Raw genomic sequence first — 17,613 nt, forward strand, 5'->3', positions numbered from 1 at the left:
TGAAACTGCCATCTCAGATTTCCTTTCTGTGGCTACAAAAACAGTACAATTGGTTAAGCATGATAGTTCAAAAGCTGTAGTGGTATACAGTTTTTAATCAACATTTTCTTTTTTTAGACCCTCATAAACAGTACATTTTTAGTAGTATGTTTGCTACAACAGTAGTGCATGACACACTGCTGTTGTTTTGACATTACATAATCATTACGACATTGCCTCTTGGCACATTCTATCTACATTAGAGGTTAGGCAATGTTTTGTCATATAACAATGCAGATAGCATATTTGAAGTAGTTAAATACCTGTTGGCGTATTCTAACTAGATTGACTTTGAAAGTGTTCTTGCAGTGTTATGGATGTGGTTAGATACCTGCTCGCATATTCTACTGTTAATTGTGCTATAGTTTAGTGATTAAATTTGGGTTGAAGGAATATTAAGTAGGTATTTGTTAAATTTGATGTTAATCTATGTTTTGGGGTAACAGAGGTACTGTTACTTTCAAAACAACAACTTTCTTTTTCACATTAGCAGTGTAGTGCCCTGAAGTAGTTGCGGCACTAGCGTGGTATATGTTGTGAAGGTTTTCTTTCCAAGAGATACCTGCCCGTGTGTGAAGCCTGTAAGCTTATAGTTATATTTGGTGCCATCTGCATTGTGCCTTAGAAGCATTAGTATGACATATTGGCTTTGTGAGTTTATGTGTATGGTGAAACGATTGTCTGAACTGCAAAAAGGACATACTATGCCATGATTTGCATTATGCCGAAGGTGGTGAAAATGGTTGGATTCACAATTTGGTATGGATAGATATAGAAATCTTTCATTAGTTATGTGGTCTTGTGAAGAGTGCTTGTATGCTTACACGTGTATGAAATCTGGGGATCTTCTTGTGTGTTTATGGTAAATTTTACCATTCCTGCACAGTAGACCAATTCTGTTAGTGTTGTAAGGATTATTTGTTGCATTTCTGTGAAAGACGAGCATTTGCAAACACAACTGGTCTGAGCCGTTTAAGTAAATGTTGTGAACAATTGGTGACAATTAAAAGAGAAGATTTATTGTCACATTATCACATTATCATAACAATTTACTTCAGTTGTGTTTGTGAATTTAAATGGACCAGAGAGTTCTTTTGTGTATCATTAGATGGGCCTGCAGATCTTTGTGGCAAACAGACATTTGTGTCTATCTTTTCTGATGGATGTGAACAGGACTTTGTACTAGATAGTTTTGTAGTTGTGTTGTCTGATGCAGGTGTTATATATAGTTTCTGTTTCTATTATTTGTCTTTTAAAGGGTATAATTTTTGAGGGACAGGATACATATTTAGATGGGGTGTATAGTGCCCTTGCTTGATCTAGTGATAGACCTTGTGATTTGTGAATAGTGACAGCATATGCAAGTGACAGAGAAAATCGCTCTCTGTGTACGTATATGTCTTTGAAAAGAAGGAAACATCCTAATGTTCAGACAATATTTTTAACTTCTGCAAGTATGTCAAAGTGGATATTGACAAATTGAACGTTGTTGTCATGCGGATATTTTTGGAAACCAACAACTGTATCAATTTCTCCATTCACTAAGCCTTGTTCTGCATCAAGGTTACATTTTTAGAATTACTCTGCAGTTCAGACACAAAGTTAATCATTTTTCCAATCCAGCTGTGTTGGAGATACCTTGTTCTAAGCTATTTAGTTGTGCTGTTGCTTGTTGACACATAGGAAGTGTCATGCCGCACACTTCCAGTTTGTCTGTAGACCTGACATGCAGTATGGGATGCATTCATTGTTTCAACATTGTCTCGTTGAATTGACTATACCTTGCAACGGTTGGCTTTAAGGCCATACATTTTAGATTTTGTTCCGTTAATTGTTCCATGACATCAGAGGCAGATGTGTTTCGCCCATGTAGCTCATGGATTAGTCTACTATTTAAGATGGATTTTGCATCTTTAGTAAGTAGCCCAGTTCCTATGTTTTTAAAATGTTAACATATGTGAGTTCTACAGACTGTGACCAGTTTTTGAGTTAGTTCCCTAAAATGGAAATGTTGCCAAAGATTTACATTTCCAATGCTGCTGAAAGTATTATGGCATTCTTTGTGTCCTAATGTTTTCAAAATAGGTTGTTCTTTCAGTGACATTAATTTGTTTTCCTCCAAACAGTTCCTCGTAGTTGGTTTATAGGACTTTTTTTCATTCTGAGATGAATTCAAGCCAACATGATGTTGGACACCATGCTTACTTCATCTATCAGGACCACTTTCATTTGTTTTAGAATTCTGCGTACCTCAGTAGCAGCTTCTGCTGATAATTTGTAGTATTCTAATTTGTTTTGGTGTGGGGAGGAGGAGTAGTAGTCGGTGTAAAGTGACACTGTCTATATTGTAAGCATCTAAACCTATGGGGGCTGTTACTACAGCCAAATATTTTTGTTTGTTAAGTTTTGTAGAAATGTGCTGATTATTTTAATTAACAATGTTTTGCCAGAACCAGCTTTACCGCTTACATATAGGAGCAACTATTACAATCAGATATGGATTTTTTGGCCATTGTAGTCCAAGAGTGTGAACATTTTCTTTTATATCCAACAGTAAATACACTACTTTGCCACGAATTCCCTTTAGTAGCTCGGATTGAGGTAATTTTAGCTGATTTTGGTTGAGGAGTATTATAGCTTGAAATGGGTGCACTGTTTGCATTATAATGCTCTCGTACAAGTTAAGCTGTTGGAGAACTTTTGGAAGTAGGGATATTTCTAAGTTATTAGTGATAGCATGTACTGGCGCTTGGTTATTGTCAAGTTTTGCAGTATGTGCACACTCTTGAGGGATTCGTTATTTTGTATTTACCTTTTGCTGTTAGATATAAAGCTAAATGGAGCCATTGGAATTCCTCATTGTGTTCTTTTATTGTGTATTTAATATACTTATATCCTTATGGCTTTGTATATACAACATATAATACATGCATATAGATAAAACAGCACATTGCAATATATAAAATGAAACTAAGATCTAGATAAAATCCAATGATATTTATTTATTTATTTAGTATTGGTAGAGCGCACTACAGCCCACAGGCAACGAGGCGCTATAAGGAAATTTTAAGAAGGCTTGCTTGTGGGTTACAATAAGCAGCCCCAGAAGGTATGCTTAAATACATTCACTTAGATACATTTGCTTGATTCCAGATGATACACAGTGATCGTTACAATTGATTACTCATACTCGTGCCTAGGTAGCAGATGGCAAAACAGATAATATCATATACATGGTGATACAATAGTAGTGCAGACCTAGTATGAAGAGCTCTTTAGATGAAGAGCTGGGTATTGCGGAAGGCTGTGTGTGAGTCGATTGATCTAATCTGAGCTGGGAGGTTGTTCCATAAGGTTGCTGCGATAGTGGGGAAGCTGGTGCCTCCTGCACACGCTCTGCATGTGTGCGGGACAGTGATGCGGTTAGCATAGGCTGCCCTCGAAGGTCTGGTGACTGTTGTTTGGTGATCCTCTGTGTCAGATAGGGAGGGGCCTGATCCTGAAGACACTTATGTGTAAGGGCCAAAGTTTTGAAGACCACACTTTCCTTGATGGGGAGCCAATGTACCTGCCACCTGATCCCCGAGATGTGTTATGCATAACAACTATAAAACCATTTGAGATAAAAATACAACTGCATTACATATACACACCTTGAGCTAAACAATTTAAAATGCCAATACATTTCCAATAAAATTTGTCCATATAAAAGATTAAATTCATATCATCACCTTGCATAAAATTAGTTCATATCATTTAACCATTACTAGGATCAAAGAAATTATGAAAGGATTTTGAAAAGCTAAAACGCATAGAAGTTAAACTGTCACTTGGCACAAGAAGACAGATGCTTAAACTACAAATACTTCTGTATATGTGCGTTATAAATGCCATATCATATCATATCATATCATATCATATCATATCATATCATATCATATTATATGTGATTCCAAATCACTACTTCCTCATAGGCAACACATTCTTGCAGCATGCACAAAACCTAGTTGGCCTCCTTTGATCTCTAACATATTGCAGTGGTTAAACTTTAACAAAAGGGGGTCATTCCGAGCATGGAGGTAAGCCAAAAACCATGCCGGTAATGATTTACCGGCATTGTTTACCGCTACATGCTATTCTGACCCCTCAGACCGCTAATTACGGCACCGTAAACTACAATGCCATAATTATCGGTCTTGGGTCGCGCGCGCGCCCCACCATGCCGAAATTAGCTGCATGGCGTAAACCGGGGCTGATCGCAAGTAAGGAGCACACGTAAATAACGGCCTCCTCAAGCCCGTAAAGTACCTTACCGGCATGGAGTGCATACAGGCATCTCAGGGAAAGAGTAAAGAACCCTGAGCAGTGGTTCCCAGAGCCACAGGTGCACACAATCAGCACAGGTGGAGGCAATGGAGTCTGCCACAGCAGAAAAGGAACACACCCACACACCACACCCCCTCCCACACCAAGATGACACCAATAGAACCAGCAAGGGCACAACCACAAAAACTTCAGCACCAACACCAGGCCCCCCCTTTGAGGAGACACAGGGGGAGAAGGAGAGGGAGACAGGCCCTGCATGCAGCACCAGTGCAGCCTCCGTCACCTCCCCAGCAGCCCCCATGCTCACGCAGCATGTCCGGCCACTCAAGGAAAACCCTTAGCAGATAGACACCCCTGACCACCTTGACTGTGACACCGTCACCACCATATTTGGCCTGAGACATAACGAGATAAGCGAGCAGCATACAAATATACACTGCTAATCTGGCACAAGTGACGGTGTTGCCTGTGCCCCACACCCATGACACAGGCACCTACCAGCACACAGTGGTGCCCATGCATGGCATGTCACAACCGTCCATTACACGGACACATAAACAAGTGCTGTTTCACCTCCCCAAGCACACAAGGGCCTACCAATCCCCTTCATGGACCACCCAGGAGATAGACAACAGTAAAGCTGGACCTCATGCATATGGAGGCATGCCAAATGACATTGGTGCCCCTGACAGCACCCACGTGTCGTATGTGAACCAGCATGGCATGCAGGTGGCGGACAGCAACTGCAAACAATACCACTCCCCCTACGTGCAGATGGAATGCAACGCAACCAAGAACCGCACACATGGGTGGGCCCGACATCAAAGAACTACACATGACTCAAAGGGCCAGCAGGTCACCACGCTACCGTGCCACATGGTGCAACCTGCAGAATGACGTGCCTGGCTGCCTGTTGAGTCGTCTGACTGTGTCATGCAAGTGCATTGGTGCCATGAGGTGGGTGCCTGCATGAACCAACTGGGTTGAAATGATGAAGCCATCGTACGCTGTTCTCCCCAACAACCAACCTGCCACAGAACCAGTGCAACGGCACATGAGAACAGATTACCACATCGATAGAATAAGGCACTCACAATACACTACATCTCCACCATCTGACAAGGGCAAATCCCACTACACTTGCACCACTTATTGGCGGCCACCACAACTGTAAGCGCATATAGGAAGACACACTGCGTATGCACAATGTGGCTGCCCCCAGAATGGCACCACATCAGAGACCCATCCCTGGGAGTGGATTGAATTGAGGGCAGCAGGGATACCACACCACGTCACCGGCATGGCACACGCATAGGAGTGTTGGGATTCACCATAGTATGTATCAGAGCAGGATGATGACCATGAGCCACTGACTACAGCCATCACACCCAAATACGATTCTACACAGTACACATCACCACATGGATCTAACATCAGGACAGCAGCATGCATAAACGGAACATGTACCACGAGATGTCCATGCCATCGTTCACGGACCATCTTGAAGATGCAACCCCCCACAGCATTACATTGTATTGGACACATATTGTGTCCATGAATGTGCGGAATGCATCCATTGACATGTGGATATGGCCATCAGTGAAACCCTGCCATGTCAACCAAGTTCAGTTCTTCACCATGACAGTTCAAACACTAACCTTATTTGGCTAGACATGCAGCTGTTGGTGGCTGTCCCTTGACACCATGGTACATGACCCCTGTCAGTAACCCACAGAACAGGCCCAGGGAGCACTAAAACACTGGCCATACCCGTGCATGCGTGTAGATGAAGCAGTCACCTGGCTTGCGTAAGGCACATATGAGTTGGTGAAGCAGGACTGGTGGGTGACCCATCCATTGCTATCTGGTGTCCAAAAACCCCATGTCATATGTGTAGCTGAACAAAATGTGCATCCCTACTATTGCGTCTCTCTCACCTGACATGGTACTGCTACTACCACATGACGATGTGGTGAAGGTGGAGGAGGAAGTGGCAAGAAAGCATCATGGAGGCAGTGCACTTGAGGGACATGTAATGTGCCAAAAAAAGAGTGGACAAGATGTCCAGAACACAAGTCAGCAGAGGGTGGCATAACATGGGCACACATGGCACAGGATGTGTGTATCCGTGTACACCATGCACTCTCAGACATCATTATACACATGCTCAATGATGAATGTCCACAACGGTTGAACTTTGCAACACCAATAGTTTATTGTGAAAAAGGTATTCGTGAGAACATTATCTGCAGCCACCCCTCCCCCCCAACTCCACAGCAAACCATCACCCCCCTAAACCCCAACACCACAACAAATCCCAACCCCCGAACCCCCCCCAACTCCACAACAAACCCCCAACCCCCACCCCCTCCCCCAAACTGCACAGCAGTGGTCCCATGTAGGACGTAAAGGCCACAAGTGGCAGCAATGACTATTGTTTCTTGCTCCCCTGGCCCGGGGAGGCATATCCCTGCGCCGCATGGAACGCTGAGTGCGTCTTGCTGGGCTGCCTTGTGTGGCCTCACTGGATGCGGCGTGTCCGCCTGCTCTGGCTGGGCATTAGAATGGCCTGCCTCAAGGGTATTGGCTATGCGGCCAAGGATGTGACACAGACGGGTTGTGCTGTCAGTGACAGTGTCACACAACCGGTCAGTGCAGATGGTGATTGCCTGCCGCATTTCCCTTACTCCATCATGCCATTGAACTCTGGCCTGGCGGTTGTCCTCCATGAACTGTGTTATGAGGTCTGCCAGCTGATTCATTCAACGTGTGCCGAATGATGGAAAACCATCGCTGAAACCACTTGCCCCTGCATGCTCAGGCGAGGGCTGTACGGGTGGACTTGGGACATCATCATCATACCCATGCGGGTCTATTTGAGGACTACGGACAGGTGTTGGTGCATCTCCACAGTCAGTACATGAGGCCAGGGGTACAATGCAGGGCTCCGGGGTGTGGACTGTGTGTTGGCCCACCTCCTCGGAAGCCCCACAGATGGATGACGGGCTGTCCACACACTCGTCAGGGCCAGTAGCAGCAGCCTCCCCAGAGATGCTTGACTGTGCCGATGTTGTGGTTGGCATTGTGGCTGGCACCAATGCTGGGATGGATTGTGGTGGGGCAGCATCCAGTGGCCTTTCCGGAGCTGGGGGGGCTGTTCTTTTTGGTGCAGGGATTCGCCTGACCCTGCCACTATCCATGGAGGTGCTTGGCCCACTTGATTGTGGCTCTGCCCTGTCATGGTCAGTGCCTGTGGGGTAGAAGAAAGGGACAACATAAGTGATTGTAAGATGTCCTATTTGCATACATGGCTGCATTCACATTTCAGTCAATTGCGGTTTGTGTCCTTTTGGGTGTAGCTACGGCAGTGGTACATGTGCATGAGTATGTCATGTACGCATGTTTGGGAGTGACTCATCGTGGCCTGGTTATGTGCAGTTTGGCTGGCACAATGCCGAGCCGGCTGCACAGTGTGCATGATGGGATGTGCAAGTTAATGCACTGTGGTTGATGTGCGTTATGTACTCGCACTTGGCCCTTCATTGTGTGGGACTTGCCTCTGCATTAGTTGGATGGGGGATGAGTTGGATGGGGGGAGGGCAACACGAGAAGGTGCCTTCGATGGCTCTTGGGGCAGTTTGAATCATGCAATGGACATTGGCAGTGTACACTGTGGACACTCACCTCCTTCGGCAGAAGTCATTGCCCCGCACTCCATGTTCCCCACGCCCTCGATCGATTCTGTGCCAATCACGGCCGCACATGTCTCCTCCCACGGCTCTAGTTGCACAGGGGTACTTGGACCGACTCCCGTCTGCTTGGCCTGACTCTGGTTGCTGTAGAGGAGGCCCCGCACTCGCAGGTCATCACACCGCTTGCGTCAGTCCCTGAGGGTCGGGGGGTGTTGCCTACAGCGCTCACCCTCTGGGCAAGTTCAGCCCAGATGTTCTTTTTGCGGAGGATAGACTCCCTCCGCATGTCGTTGCTGAAAACGACATCTGCATGCTCAGCCAGGAAGTCCACGATGGCCTGGAGTTCCTCTGGGCTGAATCTCCTCTTGCGGATCCGGTCTGTAGCCTTGTTTGGAGCTTTCGGCATGTTGGTAGTCGTCTGGTCCTTTTCCGAACTTTAGTTTGCTCCCAAGGGTGCTGGCGGATGAGGATGGCAATGGATTGTGTTTTTAAAGATGGCCGCCGCTCACCTTCCCGTTCCTGTGCGATGATGTAATTTCTGGTTCCTTTTTTGGGGGTGATCGTAATTTACGGTATCCGTAAATTACGGTCACCGTTATGTACTGACGCTACTGCTTCCAAGGCGGTGTTGTTATTTACGTGTTGCAGCATGCCGGTAGGGGGTTTGTGGGTCATTTAGCGGCAGGCCGCTCAGTTCTTTTCCAGCATGGTGAAAAGCGCATGTCCGCGAGGTTGGAATGGGCCGCAATTAGCGGTCTGACGCCAGGGCAGTGTTGTACTTTACGCCATGCCGGAAAATACCGGTACTTACCTCCGATCTCGGAATGAGGGCCACTGTCTAAAAATCTGGGGATTAGGATATGCCTTGATACATAACGGGCTAGCAGTGCATTAAATCCAATATTGGTGGTAACGGCCGCTGTTACTGTTTGTGCCCAGCTCTACTCAGTTACATTCATGGCTATACACTTTCAATTTCTTTTTTAACCACTCTTTAAACTGGTATGCCGGTCTTAACATGGGAAATGCCACAAAGTCTGCAGACCATTTGTTGTGGGCAGTCCTGATTTTACCCAACGATCCCATGTTGTTACATTGGACTATCTTCTGAAAATCAGACATATATGATACAATGATAGTTGCATTATCCAATAACCTCAAATTTTGAAAACTCATTACATTTCTGCAAATAAAATCTACCACTATACCATTAAGATCAAACTCTAAATACTGGAATTCAACTGTTACAGCGTGTGTCATCCTAAACAGTTTGTGAACAATCATTGCTTCAGACTTCTTAAGTTCTGGAAGATAGTTGTGTCCCCATATCTCAAAGCCGCATTGTAATTATGAGATCATTTTTGCTGTATACAACATCAAAATTGCATGAGCAGAAAAAACACTTTTTCACAATAAAAACTCTTATTGCATTTACCAATCTCATTTACTTGGTTTTAGTTTCTGCCCAATGCTTATCCCATTTTATCTTATCATCCATATACACACCAAGGTATTTGTATTCCTTAACCTGTTTGAGTCTAGTACCCTGAAAAGATCAAACAATCAGTTTTGTTATTGAAGTTGTGTTGAAAAAAAAAATCATTTTACTTTTTCCAATGTTTACTTCCAGACCATTATTTTTAGCATATTCAGCCAGTGCATTTAGCATACTTTGCAAGTCTTTTGGGGTGTGGTCCGGTAAGACAAGGTAGTTGGCGTAATTAAGCCAGCCCACAGTTGCCAATCCTACTTTAAAACTTCCACATTGGGGCCATGCCTTAGTCAATTTACGCTCTGTGCTCTTAGTCCATTATGTGCTATATTTGCACATCTTTCTTGCCCTTGTATCGCAGAAGAGCCTTGCATAGGTGCTGTAGGGGCATATCCCCCTGCACTTACCTTGATATTTTGCTTTATACTTACTTGACCCAGAGTCAAGTCTTTCCATACTCCCATTATTACACAAGCACAATCAATGCTCTCACTTTGGTTTTCTTAAATTCACAAATACCAGTTCTCAACAACTCTTCCCGAGCCTCTCTGGCTCCCAAAAAACTTGCGCGGTGTGTTCCGCTCAACGGCCCTTCTACAACTGTTTGCCTCCTCAGGCACCCCCACCAGTCTTGTGCATGTGCGTCCCACACACCGCCACCGAACAACCTGCTCCTTCAATGTTAAACTCTCAGCACTGACTTCTGTTCCTCCTTGTGCTCTCCTAGTCCTATGCACAGATCTGATTGGTGATAACACCACTTCACTAAAAAAGGGAGTGCTACAGGTCACTTACAACGCTTACAACCCAAATATCTCATTATGCAAATGTTTACACAGCCCCAACATGAAGCCACAGCTGTCTGCCTGCCTCCTAACAGGGGATACCAATATTTCTCATGGACAATCTGTACCTACAGCATTGCCTTGTAGATAAAACGTCTCCACTAGACTTAACCAGACAAACACCTTCTGCATTCTAGACTAGCTCCCTTTGCTAAAATGTACATGGGGATACAATGATCCATGACCCGAGCTAAAATGCCCAATTCACAGGGAATCCAATATTCACATGACTTCTTTCATCCGTGCCATTAAGTCAGTGGTCTAGGTTATTCACCAGAACCTTTTATCTCAAGACAGAATGTCCCCTAGCCACAGAAATTACATCTACCTCCGGTCTTTTCCATACTATGCTTCACAATACTCAACACCACTAAACACTACTCAACAATACTCCAAATGTGCTCATCTCCACTCATTACCACCCTGCACCCACTGTTACTTTACCCCCCTTTTAGTTTCTGTGTGGCTGAGTCAATACTTACACTCCGTGGCTCACTGATGCTGTTCTCCTACTGGCTCCCCCAAAGCTGCCATGTCGCCCTTCTGGTCTACTGGACTCCACACAGACCACATGCAGGATATTTCTAAACGGGCTCCTGGTGGCCTTTGCATGTGGGTGCACTTCCCCGCTGGGCTTGCATTCCGCGAGGTGCCCCGCAGCCCTCTAGGCAGTGCAGCGGGAGAGGCAGCTTCTGCCAAATGGGTGTAGTTAACACTACCTCTGCTACCAACTTGTTGGCTTAGGTATGCCAGAGATCTGGGAGTTACTACGAGTGTACCCACTCAGCTCTGAGGGCCCAACAACCCTTCTCCCAGTAATACACAGAGGACTCAGCCAAGGGCAAGTTAGAACTGTTCTTCATTACACAAACCGACAGGGATCATACATGACAATCGAAAAATCCAAGAATCACTGCTTCCGAAACCATGTTGGGGCATTTTACTGTCCCCTTGTGTCACAACATGGTCCTTCCCTGAAAAACATGTCAGTTTTTCTGGATTGGTGATCGGAGTGGTATCTCTTATGGATAACTCCTATACACCTTAGTTAATTAGCCCTTATATATCGATGGCTGTCCTGCCCCTTACGCAAGAAACTATCTATTATATTGTTGCAGGGTCACAGGATTACCATTGGCCCTTGCCCTCTGCCACCTCCCCCCTGGATTACTGTTTTCTGATTGGCTGGAACCGATCTCCCCAGGCCTTGGACCCAGCTCCGTTCTCAGCGTCTCTGTGCACCATCACAAGGTGATGAGAATGATTATGTGATCCCAATGTATCTGTTAGCCGTACCACTTTTGCCTCTGAGAGTGCCCTCAGCATTGCAGCGTTGTCAACGACTTCATGTTTCACTTCATGTCTGTTTCACTAAGAACTGTTTGTCTTCCCACCATGGGTGAATGACCATTGTATAGCACTGCTGCATCATGTGGTTGAGGAACACAAAATCGAGCTCTTATGGTCTGCAATTTATGAGGATGTATTCAGTTTTTCTGCAGCTGGCCCCTTGTTATCTTAAGTTTAGGATGTGTTGCTTGTCTCTGACTGTAGCTGTGAGCGCTAACCTGCTGTTCTGTGCAGCCTGGTTCTGATTTACCTCATCTCTTGTCCTGCAGCTTGTAGCTTCATGTCATCCTCAGTATAATTATACTATGGTTTCTACACATCTATACTGTGCTATGAAGACCTGCTGTCTAACCTTGATTCTAATCTCCCCTCTGTCCTCATGTTACTCGATATCTCTTCTGCCTTCGACACAGTCAAACATGCCATGCTGCTCAATCGTCTCTGTGATAACCTGGGTTTCGCCGATCAGGCCCTGCCCTAGCTGACTTCGTTTCTCCCTGATCGACCCGCCCAGGTCCAACTTGGGTCCTTCCTTCCTCTATCTCACTCTCTACCTGTAGTGTTCCCCAGAAGTCTAACCTTGGTCTGTGGCTGTTCAAGCAATACCTGGCACCTCACACCCACAGCATTGCTGCTCTCTGCTCTAACTTTCCATGCTATGTGGATGGCACTCAGCTCGTTTTCAGGCTCCCCTCTGCCACCTCTTTTTCTTCACTCATCTCTGACTGTCTGTCTGCTATCCATGAGTGGTGTGATGCCAACAGAATCTGCCTTAATGCCAGTAAGACAGAGATTCTCCTCATTGGCACACTTCCACCCTCCTTTCCTGTCACTCTCTGGCCGGCCTCCCTTGTCCCTCTTCCTGCCACCACCTGTGAGCCTAAGAACCTCGGGTCATCTTCGACTCGACACTCTCTGTTTCTCCTCACATATCTGACATCTCTAAGAAGTCAAACTACCAACTGCACCTTGTCAGAGGTATTCTTCCTTTCCTCTACTTCCTCCAGAAGCACACTGTCTCTAGAGCTCTGGTTCTCTCTAGGCTGGACTACTGCAACAGCCTCTTTCTAAATCTGCATGCTTCTACTCTCTGCCCTCTGCAACTCATCCAGAACAGGACTTCCAGGGATTGTTTCTCTCCAGCACTGAAATCTCTACATTAGCTCTCAGTAGCTGCAAGGATTAAGTACAAGACCCTCTGCATTGTCCACAAGGCCTTCTGGGGCCTGGTCCCTCAATACCTCCAACTCTCTCTTCATAAATACCTTCCTACTCAAGCTCTTTGCTCCTCAACCTCTTACTCCCTCAGGGTCAGTCGCTTCTTCAAGCTTCAAGTTTGTGGTAGATCCCTTTCCTCGGCTGGGGCCGCCCTCTGGAACAGCCTCCCTGCTGCTCTGAAATTTGAGGAGAACCATCTCCGGTTCCGGAAGCACCTCCATGCCTTCCTCTTTGCTTCTGCCTTCTCTCTTCCTCTCCCCTGCTGATTTCCTGTCTGATACTGCACTGGCCACCTGGCTACCCTCTGAATTCGGGCCCAGTGTGGTTGTGCATCTGCCCAACCAGATGCACAACCACACTGCCTCCCTTAAGCCCTTGCACTTGGGTCTGTATCTGTAACCCTATAGTCCCCCTACCTGCACTTCCGGACACCTGCTGTCTGCATTTACCCTTGCACCAGTGACCTGCTGGTCACGCTTCTTGTTATTGTGTTGATCCCATGTATAGCACTGCCTCCTCCCTTTTCGCCTGGCACTTTTCCCCTCCCCCGTCCCCTGTACTTGCACAATCTCAATGTCACTTGGCCAAGTAAGATCGTTTTCTGTGTCCTCACTCTGTTCCCCCTTCCATGCCTTGTCGCTCCTTGAAACACTTGTGTGTAGGCGCATTGCAAATGCCATGTCATATCATTATCATATCATATGTTTCCCATAGGTTAGTCGTCTTTGGTCCTTCCAGGCTACTTACACAATCTTGTAGTTCCATAGGGTTAGTTGCTGCAAGCTTGTTCTGCATCTCTTCATTTGCCTTGATTTCCATGTTTCTGCATGTGGCTAATGAGAAAAATAAAAAAAGCTTTTGACAGTATGTATATGTATCTCTCCTCTATCTACAGAACTGTGTAAGCATGTTCTTCATGTACATGTGTGTCTGTTTGTGTAACTTCATGCATGGTTGTGAGTGTACCTTGTGACTAACGTGGCTATGTCGTGGTGTTGCTAATGACATCAGCACATTGGTTTCTCGGCACTAGGTAAGGTCATTCAACGAGGCATTTGGGTCCACAACCAATTTTGGAGCACCAGTATCCATAAAGACATTTACTGGATAAGGTCTGAATAGCAGTCTAAGAGGATATTTTTACGCATACATGGATATCACTGGCCATCCTGAGGGCTGTCCAAATAATGAGCGGCTTTGTGCATTCTTGACTCTCAGGCTGTCATGTTCAATGGGGTGACGAGGGTCATTCCAGGGACCCTCTCTTCAGTGTGTTGCTCTAACCTTTACTGGCATGCAGCATCATGCCGATGCTGGGCATATGTGATGGCAGAAATCTGTGAAATGGACAAGCCTGGGTATGTGCAGTTCTTGGTGAATAAGTGTACTCATCTGCATGCAATGGGAGCTCATGACAGCAAGTACTCAGGCAGGTACAGATGCTAGATTGAAATGTCAGGGGCAAGTGAGGGACAGACATGTCCAAAACCTCTATAGGTTGCTCATTTGCAAATGTTTGCATCATCAACACTCAACAGCTCACCAGCTGAGACTGACACATGTGTATGGATGTATGATAATGACATGTTCTTGCATTGACCTCTCAGGTCAGCCCACTGCATGAGTAGCCAGACATGATGTGTCATCATGGCATTTATTGGGACTCGGAGGAACAACATTCTTGTTTGTACCTCAGCAATGGGTGCATGTACGTGTTGGATGCTTTCAGGTCAAACTGTAGGAATGCATGTTGCTACATGATATTGGATAGACACGTGCCCAAGCAGGTCTCAAGAGACCTCTCCACCCGGTTGCATGGCCATGTTTAGCGGTATCAAATCATGACTGGCTCGAGGGGTCCTGCATGGAATAGGGTAGCTTGATAGCTATGGTGTACCTAGCAGTGCACTTGTCTTGCTCGGGGAAGACCCCCGGACAAGCTATACTCCCATGCATTTAGCGGTTGGCCACTATTCCAAGGGGCCCACTGATCACCCCTGTGTTTTGTTTCCCAGTAAGCATTGTTGCTTCCCTCTGGCTTACTGGTGACAGTGTGTAAGGGCTCTGTCTGCACTCCACTTGGTTCTTGTTGACACACCCAGGATCCGTACATCCCCAAGAGGAACAAGTACTGCAGGGACGTCATTTCACCAAAATGCCAGGGATAGCAGAAGTGACATCACATGACCCTTGACCCCTGATGACATCACAGGAAGTGATGTCATTTGACCCACCCCAAAGTGATATCGCGGGAAGCTATGGAACACGACCTTTCACCCGTTGACAAAACAGGGAGTGGCATCACATAGCATTGTACACTATGAAAAATATGGTTACGATATCACTATAATGTGATGTACATTTCAAAGAAGAATGGATGGCCATATGTATTGTTAAGATCAGTGTGTATAGGCCCATATTACCAAATTACTGTGAATGCAAGAATACGTCCATGACTAAATGATAATGATGTGTTATTATATAGCACTTATGCTTAAGCGCTTTATATAGAAAAAATATACACCCAATTTCACCCAACCTGTGTTGGTACTCATTTATCAACCTCAGAAGGATGAAAGGCTTAGTTGAGGCGTTTAAGAACAGACTAAATTAGTGACTCACCCCCTGAAGTGTGCCTGAAATAAACCTTTAATGAGTCTAGCAATGATTGTATAGAATTCCAGAAAGACACATTATTTTGTATTCCCATTCTTTCTTATTTAGGGCCAGTGCTGAAAGTGTTAGACTTGTGGCACTCCTGTTCTTATTTTTCTTTTTTTTAAGGGGCCTGAAAAAGAAAGCCAGCCACTCCAGAAGTAAAGAGCCACATGGTGCTGGCCACAGCTCAAGAGGCTGCATTACAAACAAACAAAAAAAAAAAAAAGATTTTATTTTAATTTTTTTAACCAGAGGTCGCAAGGGAGACCTCATAGGTCGCAGATGCGACCTCTGGCGACCCCTAAATGACGTCCCTGAAGTACTGTTCCCATGCAATGTTCCAGCAGAACTGTGCCTGCTGCGTGTGTCTTCTGAGTAGCCGAGTTCTTTTTGCAGCCTAGCAGTGTGCCTGGCAGATAAATGAACCTCAGATGACTTGCACCACAATGGCAGGAGAGCCTGTCTGTCTAACTCCCTGCAATCCACTGGATCATTTTGTGCAATTGGTCTTGGGTTGGACTGCTTGGCTAGCCATGTCCGATGTGACAGATAATGACATATCACCTGCATTGGGACATTGTTGACTCGAGAGCATGCTCCCTCAGGGAATGCCCCCTTGCATGGCTGTCTCTCCCCTCCAAGCAGTTCAAAGGAAGAGCAGACCAGCAGTTCCCCAGTGGTCATGTCAGAGTGAAAGGGTGATGGGCTGACCACAGGGACTGGCCAATATGCAGTAGCTGTGGGTCCATGGGGGCCATGCCTTTGTACTTCTCACCCAAACTTCGTTTTCAACAGCAGTCCAGGGCGACAACAGTTCTTCAGGGCACCTGCCCACCCTTCCCCACACCGGTGGTATGGGCTTCTGCAGCAGCTGCCCCCTTCTTGCAAGATTAGTGCCTGAGCCCAGGCTCTCCCTACCACCCATCCAGCTCATCTGTAAGGTATGTTTTTCTAAAGTCCAACTGGTGTGGGACTTCATAAGACTTATCTCTTGGTATTAGGGACCCAACTCTTAATATAGGCCTGTACTACACAAGTCGGTAGAGTGGCCAAGCAGCCAGGCGTATCTTAGCAGGGTGTTATGTGAGCAGTGTGTCAGTAAAAATAAATCAGTACATACATAGACCCAAGAAAACACTTACTCACTTAAAGTTATATTAAAATATATTAATTTATATATACACAAGGCACAATCAATTCTAAAATGTAGCAATAACAATAACATTGAAACAGTAATTAAATTATACATGGAACAATATTGCAGGTGAGTAACGTTTGGGTATAATTTTCATATCCAGCACACAGAGTGATGTCAGTTAAGGTCAGTAAAGAAAAAAACAAGGAAATGCTTTGTACTTCATTGCGCTCACCACCCAACACTTAAAGAAAAGAAAATGACTAATTCTAGTTCGTGTAAACTCTAATTTCTTCTGAATATACAGGCAGCATTGGCTTTAAGATTGTGACTCCAAGACTAATGTTACATCAAATATTACTTTCAAAGATCTAAATCTTCCCAATGCGCCAGACACCAAATATATAATACTCCTTATACAACATTTTTTTTAAAATTATTATTATGTTCTTTTTCCAACCAAGATTAGTTAGTGAGCCATTATTTGCTTAACAGCTTTACAGTTATTGCCAATTATTGCCAACACATGTTTCGATCTTTAACCAAAGGTCTTCTTGAGGACTGATTCAATTCCTTGCCATGTAAATGCACATTTTTACTGACTGTATATACTGTATTATTGAATTAAGGTCCAAAGGCAGTCCCGAAGTAAAGTAATTCCAACATATTTCAGCAGTGAACGAGGCAGGAAGTAGTCCATACAGCAGGTAAGCAGTGAGCACTCAGGTGGCACTCCGCTGCTGTGTGCACGCGCTGGTGCAAATGCTTTCCAGTTCATATAGAAATGATGTTATTAGGAGGCGTGGCTATGAGGAAGCCAAGATTAGATTTATATTAGTGGTTATAACAAAGAGTATA

The sequence above is a fragment of the Ambystoma mexicanum genome, chromosome 6p (assembly GCF_040938575.1).
Source record: "Ambystoma mexicanum isolate Mex_15411 chromosome 6p, UKY_AmexF1_1, whole genome shotgun sequence".
NCBI lineage: Eukaryota > Metazoa > Chordata > Amphibia > Caudata > Ambystomatidae > Ambystoma > Ambystoma mexicanum.